Source organism: Schistocerca gregaria, chromosome 8 (genome assembly GCF_023897955.1).
Source record: "Schistocerca gregaria isolate iqSchGreg1 chromosome 8, iqSchGreg1.2, whole genome shotgun sequence".
NCBI lineage: Eukaryota > Metazoa > Arthropoda > Insecta > Orthoptera > Acrididae > Schistocerca > Schistocerca gregaria.
Genome location: NC_064927.1, coordinates 333,221,994 through 333,232,711, shown reverse-complemented (window position 1 = coordinate 333,232,711; position 10,718 = coordinate 333,221,994).

Genomic DNA, 10,718 nt, shown 5'->3' with positions numbered 1-10,718 from the left:
GCTAGAAAATATTTCCAGCCGTCGCTCTGGGCCGTGAGATCCGACATCAAAAGAGAGTGCCGACAGCCAGGAGTCGCCACTCCGTCCGCAATATCGGATGTTCTCCGCCCGCCCCTTTCTGACCATTCACTGCTATTGTGAGTGTTTGGTCTCCTCACAGCCCAAAAATTGTCACTCCTCTCTAATCTGAAAAGAACAAAATTATGATATTTATGTATCCCACTCCCGATCATGTGCATGTTAGTACAAAGCATCAAATTATCTACATTGTACGAGAGTGAAATAGAGTAGTGAAATGTCATTAATTTGCATGTATGCAAATTCAGATGCTAACGCAAGATAGGCTATTTTGAGAGCACTCAGTAAGCTTATGGAGAGACCAGAGAGCCTGCCATCCTGCAGGCAGGCATTGTAATCCAGAATGAGATTTTCACTCTGCAGCCGAGTGTGCGCTGATCTGAAAGTTCCTGGCAGATTAAAACTGTGTGCCCGACCGAGACTCGAACTCGGGACCTTTGCCTATCGCGGGCAAGTGCTCTACCAACTGAGCTACCGAAGCACGACTCACGACCGGTACTCACAGCTGTACTTCTGCCAGTATCCGTCTCCTACCTTCCAAACTTTACAGAAGCTCTTCTGCGAAACATGCAGAACTAGCACTCCTGAAAGAAAGGATACTGTGGAGACATGGCTCAGCCACAGCCTGGGGGATGTTTCCAGAATGAGATTTTCACTCTGCAGCGGAGTGTGCGCTGATATGAAACTTCCTGGCAGATTAAAACTGTGAGCCCGACTCGGGTCCCGAGTTCGAGTCTCGGTCGGGCACACAGCTTTAATCTGCCAGGAAGTTTCAGGCATTGTAATGTTCTATCTATACACTGGGACCACGCAACGATTTTTAGTTAAAAATTTCCTCCATTGTACAGGAATTGCATAATGTTTGTATGAGTACAGGGTGTGAGGCAAGAACGACTACATACGGATGTTTGGGTCTCAGCATCAGTTGTCGTCAGATAGTCAAAGTGGTTTGCGGGATTGTTTACAATCCGAGCCCCAGGCTGGCAGAAATTTTCATTGACCTCATACCCTTACAGAACCGATGGTTGTTAGTAGTCGCAACTGTCGATGTCTTTCATCTAATTAACTTGTCCCTCCACACAAACAAAAATAGGCGGTAAGCCTACTCCAATCGACTCACAAAGCAATAATCATTAATGCCGATCAGTTACGAAAATAATCAACGTCGCTGATGGCAAACTGGTTCAAAAATCGAACTCAGTCCAAGTAACTAAAAGTACAGATCGGCTTCATTAGCAAAGGTACAACTTCTCCCGAGCAATTGTCAGAAATATAACAGTCCTCACCGTTCCAGAATATCTCTAAGTCACCACAGAACAATTGTTGAAATATTTCAAAGTGTTACAATTGACGACGCCCTGAAAAGCGTGCAGACGCATCGCCAGTCAGAATAGTATAAATCTTCCCGATACTAAACAGTGTGAAATACAAAGATGGCCGCTGCCGTTTAAAGAACTCGGGTCTTGGAGAACCCAAGCCTCTACGCCACTTTATGACTTAATGCTATCATCTGCCTCTCTTACAACTTTTTGTATGCAAATGAAACGAGAAATCTGAATCTCTCATTTGATTCAAGTTAAATAAAACCAAGAACTAAATGCTAGAAGTAATTTTAAGTGCTGTAATTTGCCCATAAATTAATTCTAAACAACTGTAAATTTCAGTAGCAGTGACCATGAAGTTCATTATCTCTGGGACTTCACTAATTACAGTACAGACAAGCACTACAGCTGTATCTCGCAGGAATTTGCCCGCAATTTCCACTACAGAAATCAGAATTTATGTATCTCTACCCAACTTCTAACTATGGGCAAAACTATGAAGTTTTATAAACAACTAATTTAAAAATGAAAATTAAAAATATGAATCTTTGAAATCAAATGTTCTAGAGTCTCCAAAACGTACTACCTTACAATTAGCATAGCCGTCTTGGATAGAATGATACCCTGATTTTAAATAAACGATGAACTAAAATGTGTCTCAAAGGATAATTAATTACGTTATAAATCATGTGAGTAGTTCAGACGATGAACGGCGATGAGCTCTACATTAACGTCTTGATATCTTTGGCATATTAAAAATAGTATAAGTTATTAATTATTTACTGGATTCAAATTAAACAAAACTGCTCGTTGTTGTACATTTCCGCGCACTTTTTCCTCAGCGCACACCTGTGTACCAACAGAATCTTGTTTACTTCCTCTCTAACATGACATATCGTGGTAATCTCTACCTATAAAAATTTGGGCAGCACGTGCGTTAGTGTGAACAATATGAACCTACCACAACCGGATGAATCTGACGCCACATTCGAAGTCTTCAAACCTGACAAGTGCTGGCCAAGCCACTCCACTCTGCCCACCTAGGCCTACTGCATTCGTCAGTGCATGCTCATCGAATCAAAAAAATGGTTCAAATGGCTCTGAGCACTAAGGGACTTATCTTCTGAGGTTATCAGTCCCCTAAACCTCAGAACTACTTGAACCTAACTAACCTAAGGACATCACACACATCCATGCCCGAGGTAGGATTCGAACCTGCGACCGTAGCGGTCGCGCGGTTCCAGACTGTAGCGCCTAGAACCGCTCGGCCACTCCGGCAGGCCTCTTCGGATCCCCAGGCCACAGTGTGCGAAAACCAAACACTCTCTCTCCGACCATCATCAAACTGCGATAGTCAGATACAGCACGTCGAGTCACACAGCTCTGCGCAGAATTGCACTGCTCACCATAAGTTTGGAATACTATCGTAAAATGTAGTCTTACAGTTATGTAAACATACCGCTGCCGCAGCGGCACGCCACCAGTAGTCCAATAACAACCACAGCTTCATTCAGTTTGCGTTCAGCACTGCAATAACATGCCTCGCAGATGCATACAACGGTTTGGCAGAGCTGATCGGTTATATGTCACTCGGAGACGTGCGTCTAAGATGTGGAGAAAGTACAGACGGGGAACGTGAATGACAGACGTCGCAGTGATCGTCCTTGTGTGACAACACCTATGCAGGATCGCTTCCTCCAAGTGTCGGTTCGCAGGCGCCCAATGTCAGCTGGCAGAAAGATTGGAAATGACATTTAACGGGGAACAGGGATTTGTATATCAGACAAAACAGGGCGCAGAAGATTGGGTCTGTGTGGGCTTCATCCTAGAAGACCGGTGAGAAACTTTTCGCTGAACCAATAAAACAGGGCTCTTGCACATCAACATTGGACCGTTGCAGTATGGAGTAATGTAATAATGTTAGCTGACGAGGTCAGGATTGGTTTGCGACCGGACGCTAGGCGTCTTAAAGTTAGGAGAAGCGTTAGACGACAGATGGAACGCCGATACTTTCAGGAAGTCATCCCTTTGACGCTGGAAGTATTATGTTTTGACTACAATAATGAAGAGAGTGTGGGCCCCTCTAAATTTCCATCTACGGCAATTTGACTGTTTCCCGATATCTTCAAGAGGCCTTGCAAACGATTGTCAGCCCCTACAGATATGAGGTCAGTGACAACTTTATCCTGGTTGATGACGATGCAAGACCTTTGGTATCTCCAAAGGTGCAACATCAGTCGAATGCGTTAGCCAGCACAGTCCCCAGACATTAACGCAATTGAGCATTCATGCGACCTGTTCACGGTGACCTTTGCACAGCTTCTGAATCCACCTGACAATCTCCAGGGACTACATGAGGCTGCCGTGTGAGACCTCAGACCCCATGAGAAACTTGATGGTCTTATCCAGAGCATACATGTGAGAGAACTCATCCGTGTGCGGTGAGGACATACTTACTACTCAAGACTGATAATCATCACCATGAGATTAAGATTTTTCACTGTTTTTATAATGAAGATGTACACTTAGGGGATGAGCAGCTTTGTTTTGTAATGATTGTAACTATCCAAAATCGTTCTTATTTTCAGAAGGAATTATGTTTATTTTGTTAATAAGGTGCTGCACAAACCTCAATGGGTTTATCATAAGAAGTCATTTTAATATACCCGATAATACTGGGAAACTTTTGTTGAAATGTGTGAGCCGTGGCTGGCTCATGTCATGCGGTGGATTAAACTTTGGTTGCTATGCTGTGATTAGTCTCCCGTGGTTATCAAGATTATGCTGTTATTCTCTCTCTCTGCGAGTGGCAGCATCAGTGTGTTTCGATATTCGCGCCTCGTACTATCTTTGCCCTGGCGCTTATACACTCCTGGAAATGGAAAAAAGAACACATTGACACCGGTGTGTCAGACCCACCATACTTGCTTCGGACACTGCGAGAGGGCTGAACAAGCAATGATCACACGCACGGCACAGCGGACACACCAGGAACCGCGGTGTTGGCCGTCGAATGGCGCTAGCTGCGCAGCATTTGTGCACCGCCGCCGTCAGTGTCAGCCAGTTTGCCGTGGCATACGGCGCTCCATCGCAGTCTTTAACACTGGTAGCATGCCGAGACAGCGTGGACGTGAACCGTATGTGCAGTTGACGGACTTTGAACGAGGGCGTATAGTGGGCATGGCGGAGGCCGGGTGGACGTACCGCCGAATTGCTCAACACGTGGGGCGTGAGGTCTCCACAGTACATCGATGTTGTCGCCAGTGGTCGGCGGAAGGTGCACGTGCCCGTCGACCTGGGACCGGACCGCAGCGACGCACGGATGCACGCCAAGACCGTAGGATCCTACGCAGTGCCGTAGGGGACCGCACCGCCATTTCCCAGCAAATTAGGGACACTGTTTCTCCTGGGGTATCGGCGAGGACCATTCGCAACCGTCTCCATGAAGCTGGGCTACGGTCCCGCACACCGTTAGGCCGTCTTCCGCTCACGCCCCAACATCGTGTAGCCCGCCTCCAGTGGTGTTGCGACAGGCGTGAATGGAGGGACGAATGGAGACGTGTCGTCTTCAGCGATGAGAGTCGCTCCTGCCTTGGTACCAATGATGGTCGTATGCGCGTTTGGTGCCGTGCAGGTGAGCGCCAGAATCAGGACTGCATACGACCGAGGCACACAGGGCCAACAACCGGCATCATGGTGTGGGGAGCGATCTCCTACAATAGCCGTACACCTCTGGTGATCATCGAGGGGACACTGAATAGTGCACCTTACATCCAAACCGTCATCGAACCCATCGTTCTACCATTCCTAGACCGGCAAGGGACTTTGCTGTTCCAACAGGACAATGCACGTCCGCATGTGTCCCGTGCCACCCAACGTGCTCTAGAAGGTGTAAGTCAACTACCCTGGCCAGCAAGATCTCCGGATCTGTCCCACATTGAGCATGTTTGGGACTGGATGAAGCGTCGTCTCACGCGGTCTGCACGTCCAGCACGAACGCTGGTCCAACTGAGGCGCCAGGTGGAAACGGCATGGCAAGCCGTTCCACAGGACTACATCCAGCATCTCTACGATCGTCTCCATGGGAGAATAGCAGCCTGCATTGCTGCGAAATGTGGATATACACTGTACTAGTGCCGACATTGTGCATGCTCTGTTGCCTGTGTCTATGTGCCTGTGGTACTGTCAGTGTGATCATGCGATTTATCTGAACCCAGGAATGTGTCAATAAAGTTTCCCCTTCCTGGGACAATGAATTCACGGTGTTCTTATTTCAATTTCCTGGAGTGTAGTTTCTGGCTGCGCTATGTGCGACCAGTTGGTCGGTTGGCGTGGAGCAGCGAGAAAATCTCCGCGGCGTATAGTTCTGCTGGGGCCGCTGGTGGCGTCTACGCATGGTGGGAGTGTGTTCCCATTGCTACAAGGTCCGCTGGTCACCAATCCTCGACACGAAAGTTGAGTTTGGATTTAATCTACCGGTTGGTCACGACTGTTCACACTGTGTCGTTTGCATTTCGTTGTCGGCTGTTGGGACATTCCCGCGAGCAAGTACGTGTGTTTTCAAGTAGGCAAATTTTAGCCACTCTCCAGTGGAGTTTAACTGTACTTGGTTATTTTTAACTTAAGTGCACCAATGGAATCTTCTGCCTTGTGGCTGTTCACGTTGTGGTTACTTGCCTTGGCTATTGACTTAAGTTCAGGTAGTGTATTTTCCTCATTGTGTTGTTGCTGTCCAGCACAGTGTGTAGATTGACAGTTCAATGTATAATTGGTTGTGGGCGCCAATAACTTCTACGTTGTTCTATTTAACTCTCTATTGTGTGCTGGTCTGGTGGAGCGGAAGTTATCTTGTCTGTGGGTCCGTTGACGGTCTGTCAGTTGGGTTGTCGCTGGATCGGGAATGGTTAGGCTGACTGCCTGTCTCACTTAAGCGAGCATTAGTGTCTGAATTCCAGGCTGACCCTCAGAAACTTCTGAGTACCGTTGTGCGTACTGCATTTTATTCTTTGTTCTTGTTGTTTGTATTTGTACGGCTTCTAGCCGATTTTTAAATTAAGGTTGTTTTGCCCTTAAGGCCTAAGACTGTTTGGGCCTTAAGCCTATTTTAAAGAACTCTTTTAAGTAAGGCCTTTGGCGTTTTTATAAATTTAATTTGTTGTGTCGTAAGTGATGGGCCTTCAGCCGATTTTGAATTAAAATTGTTTTGATCTTAAGGTGTCAGGTGCTAGTAACATTAGAAAACGCACGGAAAAGAAACTAGTTTTGCTGTAGCTGAAAGATGAAACCTTTATTTTGTGTTCGGATTTTCTCAACACTAACAAAACAAGGCCCATGCTGAACGATATAGTAATGCTCGGCAGTTTCAAAGTCAGAGTGGAAACATAAATCTAAACTGCGGAGAAAGAAAAAAAAGTCCTGGCTCCGGTAATCCGAAGCGATGTAATCAAAACTAATGCAAGTCAGTAGTATGTACGTCTCACAGTAGCGATCTTAAAAAACACGGACGACCGCTGGCGGGTCTCAGATATCTCACAGGTCGCCGCTTTCATGTCGGTCTTATACGAGAATACCAAGAGTTATGTTTCTGTTTCAGAACGAAATGCTTGCGAGGAATGTCTTCCAAGTGCATGTTTTTAGTCGATAAGTTTCCTATAGTTACCCTGGGTGGCCAAAGATAGTAGCACCGTAATCCCACTTCTAGCAGATGCCCTTCCGACGTCCTACGGCGTACGTTCAGTGTATAAGCTCCAGTCAAGATTTTAATTGGCATTGAAGAGATGTTACAGAAGAGATCGAGTGAACAACAAAAGAACTGCAACGTCAGGCTCACAGATTCCACTGCTGAAGAATATCTGTGAGCCAGAATCGTTCGTAGTTCAGCCACTTCTGCGCTACTCGCAAAGGAAGTTGCGCCACGCAGAAAGAGAATTTGTAGCCCCACAAGAAGTTCTTTGGAATGAGTTTTTCAGCATGGGTGCACGTAATGACGCATTTGAATAGGAAAGGACAAGCGTTTTCCTATAACCTCTCTAAACCGACGTAATGTGTCGGGCACAAACAAACAAACACACACACACACACACACACACACACACACACACACACACACACACACACAGACAGAGAGAGAGAAAGAGAGAGAAATATATGAGCATATATTGCTTGATTTGTGATGGTAACCCTCGACGTGACGAAATGTGGTATGACTGAATTTTATTTTTTTCCCCCCTACAAATATTTTATTTCTTCTTTTAAGTGCTCAGAAAAGTGTTGAAATAATGTTTTAAGAATTCAAAATTCCAAAAACATTTCCCGCAAGTCACAGTAGAGCAACCTCTCTTTTTTCAATTTAAGCACCGCATAGGTGTTACGAAACTATAAGTCCCAATTCATGTAGGAGGTAGAGAACATCAAAACAAACATATTTAGTAATGGTACATGAAGCCCCCGATTGCTTTCATTAAGAGCAAAAGTATTAATTGCACAAAAGCGTACAATCAGAATAATTACTGCAGTCCACCTAAGATCACCTTGCAGAGATTTATTTAAGGAACTCGGGATATTCACAACACCTTCGCAATACATATATTCACTTGTGAAATTTCTTATTAATAACCCATCCCAAATCAAAAATAATGACGACGTAGATAGCTAAAACACTTGATGAAAGGATGTTCTTCGCAATTGTGGGTCAAATCTGACTTTTTCACATAAAGGGGTGAATTATACTGACACAGAAATCTTTGGTCGTTTACTAGATAGCAGTAGAAGTCCGACAGATATCTAAGCAGCATTTAAAAGCAAATTAAAAGAAATGACAACTCCTACAAATAGACAGATTTTTAGATATGAAGTAGTAATTGAATAAATATGTGGTGCCAAGAAAACATTGTTAAACTGACAAGTTCCACATCGTTACGATATGTCGTATTTATTGTCTACGGAACAAGTACGTAATGTAATGTAATGACAATTAGTGATGCAGAGTACGATTTAGCTTGATAATTACAGGAGTGGCATTCACTGGAATATGCGTACAGGCCACTGGTCTGTATGCATACAGTACATCGTCGGACCATAGGCTGTTGTGTCCGTTCGAAGATTTATGGTGGGTGCGCCACAGACCCAGCAGCGACAGCAGTTCCAGAGATGAGGTCTTCTCCTGTTTCCACAACTGTTTCGTTCACCAGCTGCTTCATAAGCACCCAGGGGAATAAATCGAGACACGTTCGCTCATCTGACCTTGTGACCAGGTCACATTACCATCTCGACCGATCCATTGATTCCAGAAGGTTACTCCAAGATGGTTCCTCAGAGCAATGCTGACATGGCCTGGCACCCCAGCGTACTGGAGGCACATCCTTTGTCTAACATTTAGAGGCACATCCTCCAGTAGTTTTGGCTACACATGTTCCACGAAGATGCGACATCTCCGTCAGCCCATCACTGAGAATGCCATCCCACACACTAAAACCTAATCGTTGTTGGTGAGCACGAGGTCGCATACCTTGTTGATTTACATGTGACCAAACATGGGTATTGTGAATATTTGAACGTCGCTAGGGAATCCCAGTGAGCGACACCAGCACAACAGCTTACATCAGCACCACTACTAAAATGTTTCCTAATATAACAAGTACATTTCACAGACCAAAGACGTTCATTCATTTGAACGCATACTTTCGTAAATACACACATCAAAAAAAGATTCGCATCACCTCAGTTCTGATAGTTCTGAAACCTATATAGAAAATTGGAATAGAGATCTACATATCATTTCCGCACTTTTGCATGTCGTACTACCATACAGCGAGGCCTTAAGAGGTGGTGGTTCAGACTGCTGCACACACCGGTACCTCTAATACCCAGTAGCACGTCCTCTTGCATTGATGCATGCCTTTATTCGTCGTGGCATACTATCAACAATTTCATCAATGCACTGTAGGTCCAGATTGTCCCACTCCTCAACGGCGATTCAGAGTAGATCCCTCAGAATGGTTGGTGCATCACGTCGTCCATAAACAGCCCTTTTCAATCTATGACAGGCATGTTCGATAGGGTTCATGCCTGGAGAACATGCTCGCGACTCTGCTCCAGCGATGTCGTTATCCAGAAGGAAGTCATTCACAAGATGTGCACGATGGGTGTGCGAATTGTCGTCCATGAAGACGAATGTATAACCAATATGCTGCCGATACGGTTGCACTATCGGTCGGAGGATGTCATTAACGTATCGTACAGCCCTTCCATGATCACCAGCGGGGTACCTCGGCCCCACCTTATGCCATCTAAAAGCATCAGGCAACCTGCACTTTGCGGTACTTGCTGAACAGTGTGTCTAAGGCGTTCAGCCTGACCGGGTTGCCTCCAAACACGCCTCCGACGATTCTATGGTTGAAGGTACATGCGGCACTCATCGGTGAAGAGAACATGATGCCTGTCCTGAGAGGACCATTCGGCATGTAGTTTGGCCCGTCTGTACCGCTCTGAATGGTGTCGCGATTGCAAAGATGGACCTCGTCACAGACGTCGGGAATGAAGTTGAGCATCATACAGCCTACTGCGCACAGTTTGAGTCATAAAACGTCGCCCTGTGGCGGCACAAAAAGCATTTTTCAACATGGTGGCATTGCTGTCAGGGTTCCTTCGTAGGTAGCGGTCATCCACTCCAGTAATAGTCCTAAGGTGTCCTGAGCGAGGCATGTCACAGATAGTTCCTGTCTCTCTGTACTTCCTCCACGTCCGAAGAACTTCGCTTTGGTTCACTCCGAGACGCCTGGACACTTCCGTTGCTGAGAGCCATTACTGGCACAAATTAACATTGCGGACGAGTTTGAACCGCGGTATTGACCGTCTAGCTATGGTTGTACCACAGACGACACGAGCCGTGTACCTCCTTCCTGGTAGAATGACTGGAACTGATCGCTTGTCGGACTCTATCAGTCTAATAGGCCCTGCTCATGCATGTTGTTTACATCTTTGGGTGGGTTCAGTGACGTCTCTGAACAGTCAAAGGGTCTGTGTTGTGATACAATATCCAAAGTCAGGAGTTCTGGGAACTGGGGTGATGTAAAACTTTTTTTGATGAGTGTATATATCATGATTCAGCAGAGAGATATAATCTCCTAACCATATCCATACGGATAAAATTAAAGCAAATTACACCACAACAAACACTCAAGTGTATGACTGCTGTAAGCATTACCACGAAAAAGTAACGTTCATAAGCGGACCAAACGTTAATTTACCGGGACGGAAGAGGCAAGAAACTATGGAAATACGTTTTGGAATACACTGATATCCTTCCCGATACTTGAC